Source organism: Puma concolor, chromosome E4 (assembly GCF_028749965.1).
Source record: "Puma concolor isolate L17-30 chromosome E4, mPumCon1.1.hap2, whole genome shotgun sequence".
In the NCBI taxonomy this organism is placed as follows: Eukaryota; Metazoa; Chordata; class Mammalia; order Carnivora; family Felidae; genus Puma; species Puma concolor.
Genome location: NC_141683.1, coordinates 38,886,827 through 38,907,646, shown reverse-complemented (window position 1 = coordinate 38,907,646; position 20,820 = coordinate 38,886,827). Strand labels below are relative to the sequence as shown.

Here is a 20,820-nt window from a genome sequence, read left to right as displayed (position 1 = left end):
TTCTCATACGGAGTTGCTGAATGTTGGTTAACGCGCAAAGTTAATTTTTTGCTACAGCTTAGGGTTCGCCATACGTCAGAATGAATGCTGAGTCAAGCAGATCATGTACAGGGTACACAGAGGGGTGTGAACTTTCTTTTAGAAAGAGGGATGTTGGACCATGGAGCCAGAAACTACCCTCCCACCCTTCCTCAAGAAAATTCATGAAAAACCAAAAACCAAAAAACTCTACTCTCTGACTGGAACATATGAGACCTTCGTCTCGGGATTATGTAAGAGAATGGCAATAAACAGGATCTTTTCAAACAGCGACATGGTGATGTAAAGGGACCAAAGGGCCAAAAGTGAATGTTCTGTCTGTGGTTGGTGGAGACGCTGTGAGGGCTTGTTATGCTCTAGCAATGACTGAAGGCAAAAATCACTGCTGGCTGTGGTGTCTTATTGAGCCTTATGATAATTTTTCCCCAAATATTCCGTTCCAAATTCTAGTGGTCAAAGACGTGTCTCTGGCTGAAAAGGACTAAGAACCACCACACTCTACCATAAAGACTCAACAGGACTAGCCCAAGGGCAAATTGAAACAGGAGTGTTGGTCTTCAGGGTATAATTTCCTCTTCCTGCTGCAACCTTCTTGCCCACAATTGCTGGCTTCCTGGCGACACATAAAACTTACTGGTAAAAGAGTTCTTTCTCCTAGAGTTGGTAGTTTCAAGGTATACTCTAGTTACTCTAATTAATCGATGATAACATGCAAATGACATGGAATCCCCCCCTCCATTCACTATTCATTTTCATGGCGGTCTCAGAAGACCCTACCTCTCCAGTGCCTGTGAAGGTAGAAGATGGACACAGGAAGAAACCTTGGTTGAGAGATACTCCTGCACAGGTGTGGTCTTGGGACCCTCTCGGTCTATCCTGACACACCTGCTATTCTCTTTATACAAGTGGCGTTCATTGTTACTATTTGTCTGATGGGCTGGCTGATTGACAGACTTTTCTGAATGACAAATGAAGGTCCAAGGGTGTTTTCCTTAGTGGTGTCCTTTAGGATGGTGTTCAGGAAGGTTGTCTTGGGGAGGTGTCTGGTATAGCCATGATTCATACCATGATTTACACCATAACTCCCTTTCCACTTGGGAGGCTGAGGTGTGACCCTAGCTGAACCAAGTGGCTTTCCTTCCCTCAAATCAGGAGGTTGGGAGACGTGTTATTCATGTGCATTGGTTGAAATGTTCAAGCTATTGTTTCCTTTTTTTTAAAATGTTTATTTATTTTTGAGAGAGAGGGACAGAGACAGAGTGCTAGTGGGGAGGGGATGAGAGAGAGGGAGACACAGAATCTGAAGCAGGCTCCAGGCTCTGAGCTGTCAGCACAGAGCCCGACGTGGGGCTTGAACTCACAAACCACAAGATCATGACCCGAGCCGGAGTCCAACACTTAACCGACTGAGCCACCCAGGGGCCCCTGAGCTATTGTTTTCTACATGTCTCATTTGTTCTTTGTTTCTTTTTTCCTCTTTGTCTTTTTTTGGATTGATTTTTTTTTTTTATGATTCCATTTTATTTCCACTATTGGCTTATTAACTGTATCTCTTAAAAATTTTTCTTTGGTGCTTGCTCTCTATGGTTTATAGCACACACCTTATCCCAGTCTGCCTTCGAACAATGTTTTAGTTTTATGTCACTTCATGTATAGTAAGAGCAACTTACAACAGTTTAATTTCATTTCTTCCCTCCTATCTTTTGTGCTATTGTCATATGTTTTACTCCAACATACTCTGTGAACCCCAAGATACACTGTAATGATTTTTATATTAATCAATTATCTTTTAAAGAAATTTAAAAGCAAGATAATTTTCTTTTATATTTGCCCTACAATTTGACATTTCTGGTGCTCTTTATTCCTTGGTGTAGATCCAAGTTTCCATCACCTTCCACCTGACGAACCCCCTTTAACATTACTTCCAGTGCAAGTCTTCCGGGCAACCAATTATTATTGCCTTTTCTTTGTCCGAGAGAGTATTTGTTTTTGCTTTTTTTTCCTGAAAAGATATTTTCATAAGGTATATACTTCTAGGTTGATAGTTTTTACCTTCAGCATTGTAAAGATGCCCCACTGTTGCTAACTTGCAAAGTTTCTGACAAAAGAATGCTATCATTCTTGTCTTTTACTCCTCTGTACATTCCTTCTTTTCCCCTTACTTTCATGATTTTAACTTTTATCACTAGCTTTTAGCAATTTGATTATGGTGTGCCTTGATGCAGTTTTCTTTATGTTTATTCTGCTTGGAATTTCTTGAGCTTATTGTATCTGTAAGTTTACAGTTTTCATCAACTTTGGGAACATTTCAGCCATTATTTTCTTCAAATTTTTTTTCTGTTCTCCCTCCTCTCCTGGAACTCGAATTTCAAGTATGCTATACTACTTGATACTGACTCACAGGTAACTGAAGGGATTTTTTTCTTAGTCTTTTTTTCCTTTGGACAGTTTCTACTGCTATGTCTTTAATGCACTGATCTTTTATTTTATATTATCTGAACTGTTTTTAATCCCATTCAGCATACTTCTCATTTAGATATTGTAGTTTTCATCTCTAGAAATTTTTAGATCTTTTTTTGCATCTTCCATTTTTCCCTTCATTGTGTTTATGTTTCCCTCTGTCTTCCTCAGCACACGAAGCATGTTTACAATAGCTGTGTTAACGCTCTTGTCTGCTGAATCCATATTCTCTGTCCTTTCTGGGTCTGTTTCTACTAATTGATCTTTCTCCCAGTTATGGATAATATTATCCTACGTTGATGCATGCTTGGCAAATTTTGCTTGGTTGTGGGACATGGTGAATTTTACATTGTTGGTTACTGCATTTTGTTGTAATCCCTGAAGTGAGGCGCTACGTGTTCTGGCATGCAGATAAGTTGCCTAAAGTCAGTTTGGTTCCTGCAAGGCTTGCTTTAAGCTTTGTTAGGGTGGATCCTGAACAACAGTGAGTTCAGAACAAATTAGCTCCACTGCTAGGGCAATGCCTTTCTGAGGAGTCTCCCAGACGCCGTGTGTATTATGAGGTCTTTCCAGTCTGGCTAAGGGAACAGAATTCTGTGAGCTCCAGGAATATGGGGGCTCTTGCTTTCCATTGTTGTGCTCCCTCTCTAACTGACCCTTCCCACCAGCTTCATGTATTATTGTCTCACACGTGCCTGAATCACTACTCAGCCAAAGACTTGATCTACAGACCTTCAGAGCTCTCCCTCTGGGTGGGTCCATCCTCTCTAATATGCTGCCTCTCCAACTCTAGCCATCTTGGCTTCCCTGAATTCCAATCTGTCAAGCCAGTGAGACCACCAGGCTGCTTGGGTTCTGCCTCCCCATGCTGCAGCCTGGAGACTTCCTCCAGCTGGTAAGCTGAAGCGACTGTGGAATTGACCTTGGGTTTGTTTTTTTTTTCCCTTCTCTAAGTGACACAGCCTTGTGGTCACTATGGCCCAAAACCTGAAACCATTGTGTCATAGTTTGTCCAGATTTTTAGCTTTAGTTTAAGTTAAGAAAATAAATTCCTGGGGTGCCTGGGTGGCTCAGTCGGTTAAGCATCAGACTCTTGGTTTTGGCTTAGGTCATGATCTCATGGTTTGTGAGTTTAAGCCCCACATTGGGCTCCATGCTGACAATGTGGAGCCTGCTTGGGATTCTCCCTCTCTCTCTCTCTCTCTCTCTGCCCCTCCCCCACTCACTCTCTGTCTCTCAAAAAAAAAAAAAAAAAAAAGAGAGATGGAATGCCTGAGTGGCTCAGTTGGTTAAGCATCTGACTTCAGCTTAGGTCATGATCTTACAGCTTGTGAGTTCGAGCCCCACATCGGGCTCTGTGCTGACAGCTCAGGGCCTGGAGCCTGCTTTGGATTCTGTGTGTGTGTGTCTCTCCCTCTGCCCCTCACCCACCCATATTCTCTCTCTCTCTCTCTCTCTCTCTCTCTCTCTCTCTCTCTCTCTCATTACTCCATTATGGCCAAAAGCAGAAGTTTACTCCATGCAGATATAATGATATAACATAGACATTTTGCATCATGATGTTTTCATTTAACAGTAGATTTTGGTCATTTTTCCATTTCACTGTATAATTTTTGTAGACATTGTTTTAAACTGTGTTTACAATCATTTACTTATCAAAAAGCTATCAGTTGAGTAACTCTTATGCTCCAGGCTCTGAATAAAGCAGTGAACCGAACAGGTAAGATTGCCATTTTCACAGAGGTTTTGCTCTAGTGGAGGGAAGACAGGTAAAAGATAAGAAATAAATGAGCAAACCACAGAGTGATAAGAGCTATAAAACAGGGCAATATGTTAGAGAGTGACAAGGACAGCTATTGAAGATGGGTATTTAGAGAAGTCCTCTCTGAGATATGGAGTCTACTCCCTGAGTTAAGAGCAGCCATGTGCAAAGCATTCTGGGCAGAGGGAACATTAGTGCAGGAGCCCCAGGAAAGTAGGGAGCCTGGGGTACTGGAGGAACAGAGAGGAGACCAGTTTGGGTAGAGTATAGCGAGCAAGGGGGAAGAGTCATGCCAGATAAAATCAGGGAAGAGACAAGGGGGCCAAGCCTTTGTGGGGCAAAGAATATCATGCAAGTGTGTAATTTATTTACTTAACTGTACCATTATATAATTAACTTACTTATTCCTGTCCTGTTGAAACTTAGGTTCTTGCATTTTGAAATGTTTTATCATAAATGACACTGCAGTAAACATCTTTGATTTTTCTTTTTCCTTTCTGTACTTAGAATTCTTTCAATATGGCAGAATTCCAGGACTGGCATTAAAGAGACAGAGGGTATGTAGCAGAGGCTGTTGCTACCGCCAGGGTCCCTTTTACCATCAGCGGTGTCCTTCCTCTAGCCCCTGCAGGCGCTGCTGACAACGCACACCTTTGCCCAATGGAGCCACCTCCCCGCATGCCTGGGAATGACACTCCTCCCTCCACAGCCTACAGTCAATGGCTGACGGGTGTGGGGAGACAAAAGCACCTACCTCCTTGACTCAATGCAGGACAAACTGTGGTGCCATTTATATTCCAGAGCTGCCAGAAGGACCAGGTGGAGGCCACATTTCTCCTGAAACCACATTCCTGCCTAGCTTCTTCTCCTCCTTATCCTGCTCCCCGTCCTCCTTTCATGATTCTTCTAGAACACTCTCCCCAAAAGTCACCTGCACAGGAATCTCCACATTAGGCTTTCCTCCTAGGGAACTCAGCCTACAACAGGATAGGAACCTTCTGAAAATTTGATTTACCAAATCCTAATGAAGAATTCTGTCTGTAGACTCATTATGCTCATTGAAGACAGTTTGACACTTGCCAAGTTACCATGAAGGGTAGGAAGCACTGGGAGGTGGTGGATACATGATTGAAGGACTAACAGGTGATGACAAGAACGTGTAGAAAAAAGGATTAAGACTCCATCAAATTTGGACAGGTAGGGAACACAGGTCTGTGAAGACATAGGAACAGCCAGGCTTAACCTAAATGAGAACAACCCGTTTGACAACATCCAGGTGAACCTGTTGTCCCTGTTCTCAGCAATAATGAGAGCCTGCAGGTCCCAGAGCACATAGCTTATTTTCCTCTGAAGGAGTCTGCCATTTGATTCCAGAGGCCCTGTGGCTTTAAGATAAGAGGACAAGAGAGCAGAAACACTAAAGCCAGGGGTGGGATCCATGGTCAGAACAAAGAAAGGGACACAATGAGAGATGGGAATGAGGGTTCAGATCAGGGAAGGAAAACTCTGGGTATCCCAATGCTTCGGTCATGATTTTCTTTTCCCTCTCCTCTGTGGGAAAAGACAATAGTCCATGGGAAAGCCTGAGATCAGCAGTGGCTATCACCCCCCTCCCCCAAGCCCCTCGTCACCCCCTGCCACTCTTGCCCACTCCACCACCTCTCCATCCACTGAAGAAAAGATCTTGGGCAAGGGACCCCACACAGAGTGTTTGGAAGTACCCTCTTACTGAGAGTCTGGGCAGATTCCAACCCGGCTTCCAAAGTAGATGGTAATTCTACTGCCAAGCATTTATGAAGACGCCGAGATCTAGAATCATTAGCAAATTCATCCAAATGTCAGGAATCTGAGAAAGGACCATGTGCAAGAAGGCCATCTCTACCTACGTCAGAATGAGAACGGCAGTGACTGAGTAGCCCCCCCTTAACCGTGGTTTTGCCTTCTGCAGTCGCAGTCACCTCTTGTGAGCTGTGGTCTGGAAGCAGAGGATCCTCCTTCTGACCTGTCATCAGAGAGTCAATAGTAGCCTAACGCTATGTTGCAATGTCTGTGTCACTCGCCTCACTTCATCTCTTCATAAAGGCATGTTTCTCATCTCACATCCTCACAAGAAGGGCGAGCACAGTACAGTGAGAGATTTTGAGAGAGATCACATCCATGTAACTTTCATTACAACATATCGTTATAATTGTTCTGGCTCATTACTAGCTTTTGTTGTTAATCTCTTACTGTGACTAGTTTATAAACTTTATCGTAGACATGTACGCACAGGAAAAAAACACAGTGTATATAGGGTTTGGTACTATCCATGGTTGCAGGCATCCCCTGCGGGTCTGTGAACGTATCCCCCATGAGTACGGGAGGCCTGTTATACACACCTGAAAATACCCCTTATGTACTGAACACACAGTCCTTCAAACATGAATGTGACATGTGCCTTGAGTTGTCTATCCAGGTCTGTGGCTGGGTCTCAGTGAGCCACTCGGAGGTATGGTAATAACTGAAATTTTCACAGGACCTTACAGCTTCCAAAATACTTTCATAAACATTATTATTTAGCTGCCACTCATCTGTAAGCTAGATACTCTTATTATTGTTACTGTTTTCATTTTTTCAGAAGAGTACCTAGAAAGCCAGAGAAGTTAATAACTTGCCTAAGATCCCAGAGCCATCAAGAGGCAACCCTTTTCTTCTCAGTCTGAATCTTGTACAGTTCTCACGCTATCTGCCTGCCTTGTCCCCTTCCTGCTCACTGGAATCTTTTTATGTCCTGAAGTTCAAGGCTAAGCGTTCTGAGATCCTAGAAAAGGCAAGAGGGAGTTGGTCATCCATGAGCTCCAGAGCCTGCTCTCTCCCTCAAGGGTATCTTCTCATATTTACTACAGGAGGAGCATTCTATCCTACCGTTTTTTGCTTTGGGATACAGCTCCCACATCCTGGACGTAAGAAGTACTTCTTTCCCTCCCTGATTCACTCCTCTGTGGCTCCCAAGATGGCAGGCCTCTCCACACCAATGGGAAGATGGCAAGATGTGCCAACCTATCCCTGGGAGCAATGACAGTGAGCCCATGTAACAGCCTGGGTAGGAAGTGAGTAGGGGGTTCCTCTGGCTGCAGTGAATGCTGAGCACATTGTTTCTGCCCCCCGGGATCCCCTTTCTCCTGCACCTCCAGGCCTGTCTATCTAACCTGGGATGATGGAATGCCATTTCTTTCTCTCATTACTCTAAATTAAGTATCATTAGGAAGGTAAATGCTCTCCCTAAAACAAATAAATCACCCAACACACTCCAGAGAGAGATTTAATTATTTAAATTATTTCTAGATAATCTGTCTCTTTGGATTATCCAAACCACTGTTGAAAACTAACATAAAAAACAGACTCACCTGAAGCCCAGAGCCTTAGGGCTTACGCTGACTTGCAGACTGGGCACGAAGCCTGCCATGGAAGGAAGTCCGTAGTGATAGCATTTGGGAGGATTTGTCATCCCGAGGAACATGGTGGTAGTATTTTCAGCATTTGCAGGCTCTGAGTCATAGCAAAGCATGCCGCGCTGTGGGGAAAGACCCAGCTCTGGATTGGACGGCTTCCCAAGGCAGAGTCAACCGACAGGCCCGGGAAGCTCGTTAATCCTCTTCAGGGCGTCAGCACCATAGCCAACCGAAGCCATCAGTGGGCACAGATTGCTGAGATTCCTGGGCTGGGACATGTGGGGGCCAAGACTTGTCCAGAAGATGCTACAGAAGAGACTCTAGAGTGGAGGCCCACTCCCCTGCCCCCAGGAACAAGGGCAGCTTATTCTGGGGAGGAAGGGGCTAGGGCTGTTATGGTGGCAGAGGAGCGGGGACCGGAGGAGGCTTGTACCCTCAGAGGAGTCATGCCCGCCATGCCTTGGCACAGCCAAAGTGAGCCCAACAGCCATGCCTGTGCCTGCAGTTCTGTTGGCTAACCTGGGAGGTCCCTCTAGGGTGAGAAGAGCCAGAAGATTCTGCTTCTCTGGTCGGCAACACGGAGCAGTGAATTTGGCGCAAGAGCAAAGATTTGGAGGGAAAGATACGAGGCAAAAAAAAAAGAGGTTTCCCCTGGGAACTGCTGTGGTGATGGGAGGGAGTTCTGGATCAAGTGCCAAAAACCCAGGAGGTATCTAGGAATAGGCTGTGGAGGTGCTTTGTGACCTAAAGTTCCTCCCATCCCTAACATTCTGCTATTCTGGTTTATTGGAGGAGACCGGATAAACATACATCGAAAATGCAGAAATGCTAAGCAGCAGGAAATGTAGCGATGGAGTCAAGTCTCCACTTTCTGCCTTTAAAAATTTTTTTTCATGTTTTTATTTATTTTTGAGAGAGAAAGAGAGAGAGCGCATGAGCAGGGGAGGGGCAGAGAGGCAGAGAGAGAGAGAGAGAGAGAGAGAGAGCGAGAGAGAGAGATGGAATCTGAAGCAGGCTCCAGGCTCTGAGCTATCAGCACAGGGCCTGACGCAGGGCTCAAACTGACGAGCGGTGAGATCGTGACCTGAGCTGAAGTCAAACGCTTAACTGACTGAGCCACCCAGGTGCCCCTCCACTTTTTGCCTTAATCGTGATCTTTGTAGACCTCAGCCAGGCCCCAGACCACCGACAGGAGGGCCGAAGACTGGACACAGAGGGCATACATGTGGGAAAAGACAGGTGATTCTAGTCGAAAGCCCAAAGAACTAATTATGGAGCCCACCGAACAGAGAAAACTCTATGAAAAGAACTATTTTTTCTTACCTGAGGCTGCAAATCTTCTGAGGAGAGACTCTGCTATTGTTTCGGTTAAGATGTGCACTTCCTGAAGGCAGAGAAGGTGATTCAGGTGTTACCCCTGGAAAGGTGGCTGGCAGTGAGAGAGGGGTGGGTGCGGATGACTCAGGGCTGATTTGGGATTTGCTGCCTTACCTACGGTGACTCAGGCAGCCCAGGCCCCTGCCTTCTGTGGGCCAAAATCCTGCGACAGGATCCCCCATGCAAACATGCAGGCAGTTGCCTTGCGGGTGGTCTGAAATGCTTCTGCCACTGCTCTGTAACTGTCTCAAAGGACAATCATTCGGCGGTTAAAACAGGGAAGGAGGGAGGTATGATGTTCTATAGCTAAGTGGATTCAGGTGGGGCCAGGAACGTTTTCTAGAAAAGGGGGATTTCAAATCTACTTGGCTGAATGAAAAGGAGCTATCTCCTGTCTCATGCATGATCTACGAATGTGTCTTCGTGTACACTCCCCTGCTCGGCAGTGGTAACACATTCAAGTTGGTCAATAGATTGGAGTGAGCTGAGGTGTCTGCAGAGTTCCTGTTGCCTGAAGAGGCTGGGTAGCACATTGAAAAGTGCCTGGTTTCTGTTGCCGGAAAGAGCTGGGCTCAAATACTACATGGGCCACTTACTAGTCGTGTTTCCTTGAACAAGTTGCTTAAACTCCCTGATTCCACAGGATCCTTAATTATAAAATGCAGACAATCACTCCATACGGTGGGGCTGAGAATTAAATGTGACAATAAACAGCATTAGGCCAAAAGGAGCTCCATGTGTTTCACTTCTGTGCCTGTCAGAGGCACATTGGGAAGGCAGGATCTGAGATGGAGCTGGATAAACAGGTGTGCCCCATGTGGGGCCTTAACTGTACTTTTCTCTAATGAAGTGCCATCTGGAGGGGAGCCAGCCTGAACCCAGATTGCCTGTCCAAGATGGCAGCCTGTCCAGAGACTCCTCCACATAGAGCCCGTGGCAGGCCTAGGACACATGGGCCACACGGCCCATGCCTGAGCACTGCCTTTGGCAAATAGGGCCACCTTTGGAAACTCCCACCAAGCCCAGGCTCTGCAACTGTGCCTGAATAACACAACACAAACACGGCATTAAGGTCCAGAGGTGGTGCCTCGGTGCTGTCTGTGGTATGTCTCCTGGGCATTGATGATAAGGGCTGAGAAATGAAAAGGAATCTCAAAAGGGGAACTATTGGTTAAGATCACATGAACCAACTTTTTGTAAACACACTTCCATTTTTCTTCTTGCTTTTTAATATTCCTTGTGTGTTCTTGTATGAAAATGTATCTCTTACAGCTCAGTGTGTCAAATGAGAAAGAGGGATCAGGGGCGCCTGGGTGGCTCAGTTGGTTAAGTGTCCGACTCTGGATTTCGGCTCAGGTCATGGTCTCGCTGTGGTGAGACGGAGCCCCACGTCGGGTTCTGTGCTGACGGCTCAGAGCCTGCTTGGGATTCTCTGTCTCCCTCTCTTTGCCCCTCCCCACTAATGCCATCTCTCTCTGTGTCTCTCAAAAATAAACAAACAAACAAACGTTAAAAAAAATAAAGAGGAATCAATCACAAGTCCCGGGTTCCAGCGCCAGCTCTTTGAGAGAGACCTTGGGCGGATCCATTCATCTTGTTGAGCCTCAAAGATCTCAGCTGTAAAACGAGGGCACTAGTGCCTCTCTCACAGGGTTCTGGTTAGGATCCAATAAAATAATGAACGTAAAAGCCCTTAATGAACTGGGGGCAAAAGGGATACAAATGGAAGCTAGCTTTTGCATTGGTCATCTGCTTGAAGCATTGTAATTACTGGGTTGACTTGCTGGGCTAACATCTGAGCCTGTTCCTTCTTCTCTGCTCGTCAATCCTTACCTTAGTTTCCCTTCCCCATGAGGTCAAAAGAACTGGGACACTGTTGATCCCATTGTGCCTGGGGCAGGTCAGATGTTCCTGAATAGTCATTACAGACTTCTAGGGATAGAAGTGATGATCCCCACTTGCTGATGTGAGTGTGAGAATCCTTTCTCCTCGCCTCCCAAACCCTCTCAAGACATGTTGTTCCAGTCTTTTCTTCAACAAGGGTGACAAAAATGAAAAGAAAAGAAAAAGAAAACAAAAGAAAAGGAGTACATAGGGACACAGGGTATGGGATGCTGACTGCCATGGTCTCACCCACAGACTTTCCATGAAACACTTGACCATGACAAGATTTCATGGGAAGTCTCTCAAGTCCCCTGTCTTTGTTTTGTTCATCATGCCCTCCCCTCTCAAACACTGTGAAGGCTGTAGAGGACGAAGCTATAGCTACACGGCACGAAAGCCAAGACTGGGTGCAATTCCTAGCCATTCCGTGGGAATGTGACTTTACGGCCACTGACTCCTCTTGCTTTTAGCATTAACTACCTTGTCCTAGCAATTTTCTTTCATTAAAACATTAAAACCATTTTCTAACTGTAAAATAATAAATACTTTTAGGAAAAAAAAAAGAGCTATAATTCCACCACTGCTAACATCTTGGGGGTATTTCCTTTCGCAACCACAAAATGTGGGAGATGACAGGTATATATAGTTTTGTGTACTTTTTCACTTAATGTTATGCTGTGAGAAATTTCCCATGATGCTAAAATTCTGAGAACGACATGGATTTTAATGGCCGTATAATGTCTGTCATACAGATGAATCATAAGTTACTTAGCTGATTCCCTATTGTTCGACATTTAGACTATTTTTATTTTTTTCTATTAAAAATAACACTGCTATTACTATCTTTGTCCATAAGTGTCCATGCCTCTGATTATTTCCTTAATATAAATTACTAGAAATAGAACCAGTGGGTCAAAACAGTAGGAATATTTTTGAAAGTCTTGATATACGGAGCCAAATTGCCCTCCAGAAAATATGCACCAATTTGCCCTTCTGCGAGTAGTTGCAAAAGTACTCACTTCACCCCATGCCCACCACAGCTGGATATTATCTCTGCTTTAATCTTTGCTCTTTTAATACATGCAAACTGATTTGCCTTATCTTTTTAAAAAGTGTTTATTTTTGAGAGAGAGGGTGGGAGGAGGGGCAGAGAGAGCGGGAGAGAGAGAATCCAAAGCAGGTTCCAGGCTCTGATCTGTCAGCACAGAGCTCAGTGTGGGGCTCGAACTCCCAAACTCCAAGATCATGACCTGAGCTGCAGTTGGACACTTAACTGACTGAGCCACCCAGGCACCCCTGCTTTCTCTTTATGTAGCTACCTTGTCCTGTCATTAGAGGTATGGTACTTGTTTGTTACGTGTTTGATTATTGTGTATGCCCTGCCTACTTCCAAATAGAATCTGGGGTGGTTCCAATTAGATAATAAGTCTCCAAAGACAGTAATGTTCCCAATTTGTAGCATCTATGACTGGCACAACAGGCTTCACATAGTCAATATTTGATACACGTTTGGAGGCTATTTTTGTACCATATAAAGATGTTCATGAACAGAATAGGGCATTCCTTTCTCCTGATGTATGTGACTTCATTATGTTCCCTTTTCCCAGCCCTCAATGCTCTTAAGCATTTAATCTTAAAGGCATATAATTATTTGCTAGTTTTGGGGGGAGAAAAAAGCAAAACAAAACAAAACAAAAAAAACACCTCTGTCTTCTCAACTGAGTTATCAGTCACTTGAGGGTAGAGGATATGCCCTTTATTTCTCTTCGAAGAAATGAGTACAGCATTGAGCACATGTAGACATTTAATTTTTCATTCATTAATTCACTCATTTAATAAGCATTACCGACCATCCATTATATGTCAAGCACTGTACTCAATGCTGAGGAAAGTAGCTTCCAGTCTAATAGAAGGGGTGGGTGTGGGAGCATGTAGGATGCTATGAGAACATTAAGGAGGGACCTGAAACCCGGATGGGAAGAATTAAGGAAAGCTTCCTGAAAGAGGTAGTAGCTGACAGGAGTTAGCCAGTAAATAATGTGGCTGAGGGGTTGGGTGTTTCAGGGGCAGAGAGCTGCATCAGCAAAGTTATAGTAGGCAAAGTGTGGTGCTTGGAGGAGTTTCCTACTGGTGTAGCAAATCCAAAACTTCGAGAGGGACAGAGAAAATGCAGGAGGTGAGGCCAGAGAGTTGGCAGGAGCCATAACATGTACAATGAGAATGAAAGCGACCAGTTTCAGGCTTCGCCAGTCAGTGTGTGCAGGGGCAACGCCACCAGCATCAATATCCAGCTCTCCCAAGCTCAGCATCCCATCAGCTTGACTAAAGGAAGTTGAGATCTTTGCAGAATATCAGGTATTTCCAGGGTCTTTTCCACCAAGTCCTTAGAAGACTCTTCAGGGAGTACTTCCATGTTTTGGTGAAATAGTCTAGGTTATCACCTGCCCACGTCTAGCGAGGCTGGAATCCTGCAGTCCCAGGCTTTAATGCTTCAACAAGGGTACCAACACAAGGCTGGAAGTTCCGTCCTATCGTTGTCACAAATACCTAGCAGTCTATTGAGCTTTATAGTGTTGACACTGGAGCATCACTGCTGCATCTAAAGACCAGAGATGATTGCCACGGATCTAGCAAACCCTTTGGGAAAATGCCCTTGTTGGGTAACGTTCAAATAAAGTTTCCCCAGTAAGGCTGCTTGACTGCACACCAACAGCTTTTCAAACTTCCACAGAAGTTCTCCCCACTCCACTTTCTTACAGGAGCACACATGCTGCCAAAGTGGTTAGTGAGGCAAGCTACAGCATTAGCTTCCACCATGAACCCAGAATGCCATTCCCCTTGGGCACTCTGGCCTAACTACTGGATTTGATCTGAGGGGCCAGACACCTTCTTCTATATGATGACTTAATTCTTGGGTCCCCCTGCTACTTATAATCATGACTCCTTCGGGCCCATCAGATGACTGAAATCCAACTAGGGACAAGATTCAGACTCTTTCTCATAGGCTGGACTGTTCAACTTCTGTGTAAATCAGTGGGTATAAATAGATACACGGAGAGGAGGGCATTGCCTAACTGTTCTCATCAAAGGCATCTAAATAACATCTCCTGCTCAGACAACACACCTGGATTTGTTAAGCTACTTAGATTTTATGCTGCAGACAAAGAGGATCCAATCGAGTTTTTATATAGTCTATTAGTATACAAATTGCACTATACTAGTTAGGGATTAATATCCATAATATACAAAGAGCTCTCAGAAACTGATTTGAATGGTGCCTGGGTGGCTCACTTAAGTGTCTGACTCCTGATTTCGGCTCAGGTCCTGATCTCACAGTTGGTGAGTTTGAGCCCCACATCGGGCACCACGTTGACAGTGCAGAGGTTGCTTGGGATTCTCTCTCTCCCTCTCTCTCTGCCCCTCCCCTGCTCACACACACACTCTTATAATAAATAAATAAACTTAAAAAAAGAAAAAGAAACTGATTTGAAAAGACAAACCTGATAGAGATGGGTAAATAATATGAATGCAATTCATAGAAGAAAAATCCAAATGTCCAAAAAATATATTTAAAGATGCTAATTAAAATTAAAGTAGTAATATAATAGCACTTTATATACCCTCTGGACTGGTAAAAATTAAGAACAGTGATAACACCTACTACTGGTGAAAGTGAAGAGGAAACGGCTATTCATCCATTGCTGGATGAAATATGAATTGCTGCAAACTATTTGGCAATCAGGGAAAGACTATAACAGTTAAACATATATGGCCTTCAACCCAGCAATCCGACTGCTGGGAATCTAGTCTACAGAAATAAATCACGGTTGAAAAGATACATGTACAAAGGTATTTTTTGCTGTTGTTTGTGGTTGGCAAAACACTGAAAAGAAGTGAATGCCCACCATTAGGGGAATGATTGAATACATTATAGCATGCACATATCATGGGGAGTAACGGAGCCATTTAAAAAGTATAGGCTACATCTATACTCAGTGACTTGGAGGGATTTCCACTAAATATGATTAAGTAGGAAGAGCTGTATGCAACAGTGTATGTGTCCTCCAATTCAATTTTGCTGCTAACAGCAAAACAAAAACCCTAACATCTTTTGTGGGTTGGCATGTATATGTGTGTGCGTGTATGTGCATGTGTGTGTGTGTGTGTGTGTACATTTCTCCTGCCTTGTCTTGCAGATCGGAGTGGCCAATGAGGTATAATGGGAGTTCTGGACTGAGTGTTTGGTGAAGCTCTTTCTTGCTATTGGTCTTCCCCTTTTCTTTCTTTTTTTCTTTTTCTTTCTTTCTCTCTCTTTCTTTTTCCTTCTTTCTTTCTCTTTCTTTCTTTTTTCTTTTTCTGCCTACAGATTTATTTAACAGAAAACCATCTCTTCCACTTTTACTGAGGTGGCTGACCATGACCAAATCCGCCTCTAAACTGGAATTCAGTTGCTGACCCAGCTCCGGCCTCAGCTTCCTTGTTGGCACCAAGGGACACAGCCCTTCGTCTGTAGGTGTCTGTGTCAGTGTCCCCTCAGGTGAGTCTTTCAGGTCTCTCTCCCTCCAGACCTTCGGGCCCTGGCCTGCCATCTCAGGACGGCTGTGACACAGAGCGGCAGGCACGATCTCAGGGGGCAGGTGGAGGTAATCACAGAGATACTGGATACCCTGGCTGGTAAGATACCAGCAGAAATGTCTCCAGGCAAATTGTTCCTTTACGTGGCCCCGTGATTTGAGAGACTACATGGCCTTCATGATGTGAAGATTGGGCACATTCTTGTCTGCTGGCTCGGGGGGTTTAGGCATGTGGATGTCTTCCTTGGCTTATCGTCGCTCCCTTCTTGAAAAGGAGTTCATAATGACAATACGGCTCTCCTTGGGCATCAACATCTCGTTGGCTGCCACGTCTGGGGCTGGGGCTGGGGAGTGGTATTCTCTTTTTTTATCTGAAATGGGAATGTGATAGCTGGCACTTTTACAAACATTTTTTATGGCTTTGAAGATATGACCGTGTGAAAGATCGCAAGGCAGACAGTTTGAAGGAACCTGGCTCCCTGATCACTTCATGGAGCCCTGGGCTTTGTTCATATAAGCATAAACCCTCAAGGAATTAAACCTCTGTAGCTGGTCACTGTTGTGAGGAGGCAAACACAATATACGATTATGTGAGCATGAAGAAAAGTGGAAGTATACATACCAAGTTCTTAGCATTGATTAACTGGCGTAGGGGTGGGGTGCAGGGAGTAAAGAAAGAGAGAGAAGGGAAGGTATAGAAAAAAAATTTTTAAGTGCCTTCTATTCAGAACAAAGCAGCATTATGATATTATACCATTTATTTCCAATTATATATTCACTCCTTCTGAGCCCTCTTTGTTCCTACTTAAAATTCTCCCTCCCTGAGGGCCATCCTGAGGCATCTGAATCCCAGCAAGAGACAAGGTTCAGACTCTTTTCTCATATGATTGATCAATGTTAAAAAGCTGACAGAGGAACAGAAGTATCTCAGGGTAGTGAGATTTCAGGTAATCATTTTCTTTCTTCCTTATTTTGGTATGATTGTCTTATTTTTATATTGATCATGTATTACTTGTATAACCAGGAAAGAAACTGCAAAGTTATTTTCACTGTGGAACAACAAAAATAACAAAGAGATTGGAGCGAGGCAAGGTCAGAGGCAAGATCAACTGGGAGGGTATTTTCAATAATCCAGCTAAGAAATGATGATGGTCTGAATGTAAGTAATGACAATGGAGATGGAGACATGTGAAAGGTGGATAGAATCAACAGGACATAGTGGTTGATTGGAAGAGGAAGAGAAGGAAAGGCTTCCAGCTTCAGCAAGTGGACGGAGAGGTATGCCATTTCCTGGGATGAGGAACACAGGAGGAAAATCAACTGTTGAGTGGAAGACATGTGACATCTTCAAATATTGATGCCTAGGCTCCACCCCGAATCAGAATCTCCAGGCATGTGCCACAGGTGATTCTAAGGCACAGCCAGGGCAGAGAGACCCTGGTGAAGACCCTAACATGAGGCTGAGGACCAGGGGGACATGAAGTTTGAGACTAAGAAAACATGGTCAGAGAAGGAGGAGGAAAGCAAAGGAGAATATGTCCTGGAAATCAATAGAAAAGGAAGTTTCTGATACTTGGCACTGTGCTTAGAATATAATTGGTGCTCAATAAATACTTACTGACTAAATGACAGAAGGAAGGAAGGGATAATATTGCTCGGGGGTCAAGAAAGAGAAGGGTTTTAAAGTGTCCATTGGATTTGGCATCAAAGAGGTTGCCTTTAGCTCTGTGGGGTCAGTGTGTGTTGTTGAGCGGTGAGGATGAGGGCAAAAGTGCCAGTGGGCTGACAGCTGACTGGAGACTGGCCAGCCATTATATTGAAAATCTTGGTTATGCTTAGAAAACACATTTCTGAGACATTATTTTGTAGTACTGAAAAATTCTCCCTCTGCCTATTATATAGGATTCTGATTTGGGTGTAAATTAGAAGCATAAGGAGCTAATTTAGGAGCTTATGCTCTCAAGCCAGACTTGCTAAGACTGAATCTAGACTATGCCACTGACTCGATGCACATCTGTGGGTAAGTCTCTCATTGGATCACCGTGAGCTGGGCACACAGCACTCAGCAAAATATCAGCTGTGAAGTGTTAGACAGCCATATATACATGGAAACCCAAGAATGAGTGGCAGGATTACAAAAGTTCTTTCAGTACAGTTTTGTGCAAATAGTCTATAAGGAACGTGTACTACTTTTATAATTAGAAAAACACGTAAAATGATATTTAACAACAACAAAAAAGTGTTGCTATTCAAGAAAAGATAAAGAAAAGGAAATAGCTAAAGGGTATAGGATGAAAATTTCATGTGCTTCTGGTGGGACAGACATTTGCCTGATCACGGCTTTTGAAAAAGCCTGAAAGGTGCTGAGGGTGATAACTGTGGCAACAATGTTTCTGGGGAGGGAGACGGAAAAGGGGTCGGAATGCAGTTTGAAGAATTAGCCTTGGACAGGATGTGTCTTCCTGTGATCGGGAAGGAAAGAAGTTGTGAATAGATATAAATGCAATAATTTGGGGGCACCTGGCTGGCTCAGTCGGTACAGCATGCAACTCTTTTTTGTTTTTTTAATGCTTATTTATTTTCGAGACACAGAGAGACAGAGCGTGAGTGGGGGAGGGGCACAGAGGGAGACACAGAATCTGAAGCAGGCTCCAGGGCCAAATTGTCAGCACAGAGCGTGACGCGGGGCTCGAAATCACAAACTGTGAGATCACGACCGGAGCCTCAGTTGGATGCTTAACTGACTGAGCTCCCCAGTGCCCCTAGAGCATGAAACTCTTAATCTCAGGGTCATGAAATTACTTAAACAGAGGTGTAGAGATTACTTTAAAAGATAATAAAAAATTTTAATGCAATAATTTGTAGGTGCAGAGGAAGGAGATCAAAGAAGTTCATGACTGATAGTCTTGATGTCTATTACTGAAGCCAGTAAGGCTGTGTTCTGAGAGGGGAGATTTTGAAAAGCCATCATAGGGAAAAAGGAGGAAACTGACAACACAGATACTGCCAAGTGGCACCAAGCGCCTGGCTTTGGATGGAGACGCGACTCTGCCAAGGCCCTGACCTGTGTCACATCCAGTGGAGCAGATGTATCCACTGTTCTGTCACACAGTTCTGGTGCGTTTGTGGCTCGCTTTAGATCCGTGATTTAGTTGCTTCCCATGTGGACTCTACTCCTTCTCCCTCTTATCGACAGAAATCCTACTCGGTCTGCAAAGCCCGGCTCCGGTTTATTTACTCATTTATTTATTTTAACCAATCCAATTTCCAGGTGGTGTCTCAGAACCTCAGACCTTCTGGGTTCAGGAGCTGGCCAAAGGTCCATCTATGCCTTTTCTCTTTGATACCTGTGCTGTCTGATCATGAAAGAGTCATTTCAGGACAGGGGCTTGCCTTGAAGTTTGACTTCCTGATGATTTTTGATTGGGGGCCAGTATTATATTCAGTCTGTGTACATGTGCTTCCTTTAGTTCTGTTATTAGGGATTTAATTTACTGGAGGGGAAGCACCTGCAACCCGTTTGGAAAAACGTTTAATGGCAGCTCTCCCGGATATGACCCACTTGACAGTAAAAGTTCCAGTGGAATCACTGTAGCGTGGTTCACGTGTAGATATAATCAGACATTTGGCTAACTAGTTGGAAATGACTGGGTTTCCCAGATTCCCACCATACCTATTCTCTGATTTTATCAGGCTCTCCAGTGCTCTCACCCCTCCATTTCAACCAATGCAGCATGCCTCCTGACATATTTTTCTTCTACATCCTGCATGAAACCTGTGACATATCCCGTGGCCTTCTTAGCATCCAAGGTCCCTGATTTTTCCCATTGCATCTTCTTTACCGGCCACCACTCTTGAATCAATCCAGCCGTCTCTTTTGCTTCTATGTTAGGGCTACTGAGTCCTTCATCAGGGCCTAGGTTTTTGCCCCAACATGGCCAGCAGGGATTAGGGGGGCCAAAGGACAAAAAGTCAGCCCTGATGTCACTGGTGGAAATCAGTGGGACTTAAGGACCAAGGACTGGGCCCAGAACAGCCAGGACATTGGTTATATACAGGTGGACTAAGCAAATACATAATATATTCAGGATAATGAAAGCCAATCCTCTCTGCTAGTGAAGAGAGTTACAAGGATGGAATGGGGAAGATAAACCCTGCAATATTGGGTTCGAATTGGAGGCATTGGTTATATCTCATGGTTTTTGATAGATAGATATGGAAATAGATACACATGTGCATGTTTATGTATATTTATATTATTTATATTTACATTTACATTTATAATTTCCGAGTTCTATCCATTGAAAGGACAAAGGCCTAGAAGCAATAAATGACACTCCAGAAGGAAGGAGCACACTGAGTACCCAGATCCTGGCTTATGATTATCATCTTCCACTAAAAGGAATCAAAACTTCTTGGAGAAATGGCTGATTTCAGGGTAAGGGCAGGGAAGTATAAGATGAGCCTAGGGCTTGTTACCAGAAGTAACAAAGTACTAACATATCGAAAGGACACAGGAGATAACATGAAGGGATTCCTACTGACCAAATGGGGGACAGTTTGAAGATTAAAGAAACAAATAGTAACATTATAAGTCATTGAATAGGAGTTCAATGAGTCCATACAATTGACTTTTAACCAAAAATTAAGAATTTGTGGGGCTTATAACATGTAGAAATAATTAACATATTATAACAATAGCACGGAAGCCAGAAAGGGAGTAAATATATTATTGTATGTTTCTTACCTTGTACATGAAGTGATATAATATTATAATATTACTTCAAAGTATGGTTGTGATGTTAGCAATATATATTTTGACTTCTAGAGAAACCACTAAAAGAAACAAAAACCCCATGAGAAATAGCTAAAATGGAATAGTAAAAACTGTTTTGCTATATACAAATAAAAGCAGGAAGGGAGGTAAAAAGAAGCAGAGAAGAGCTAGAATAAATTAAAAATAAATAGCAAGAGAGTAGACTTAAACGCAGTTGTATCTATAATTACACTAAATATAAATGATCTAAACAGTACAATTAAAGGATAGGCTGGATAAATAGGATGGTCTAGTAAGGCCTCACTGCAAAGGTGACAACTGAATGAATACTTGAAGGAAAAGAGGGAACAAGACATGCAGATAACTAGGGTCAGAGTGTTTCAGACAGAGGGAAAAATGTGTACAAGACAGATACTGTTTTATTTTTTTAATGTGTATTTATTTTGAGAGAAAGGGAGGGAGAGAGAGAGAGAGAACAAGCAGAGGAGGGGCAGAAAGAGAAGGAGAGAGAGAGAA

At 43.8% G+C, this 20,820-nt stretch overlaps 1 long non-coding RNA gene and 1 pseudogene across 1 annotated transcript in view; both read right to left on the bottom strand.

Annotated features, from left to right (window-relative positions):
* The window catches only part of LOC147572604 (uncharacterized), a 59,835-nt gene extending 48,667 nt beyond the window's left edge, over positions 1-11,168 (bottom strand). The window contains exons 1-2 of the long non-coding RNA XR_015246293.1: positions 9,016-11,168; positions 7,648-7,814 (exon numbers count right to left, since the gene is read on the bottom strand). This is a non-coding gene — a long non-coding RNA (uncharacterized LOC147572604). The remainder of the gene's footprint in view (positions 1-7,647; positions 7,815-9,015) is intronic.
* Positions 11,169-11,553: 385 nt separating this feature from the next.
* On the bottom strand, positions 11,554-17,350 carry LOC147572603 (small ribosomal subunit protein eS10 pseudogene; annotated as a pseudogene).
* Positions 17,351-20,820: the final 3,470 nt, after the last annotated feature.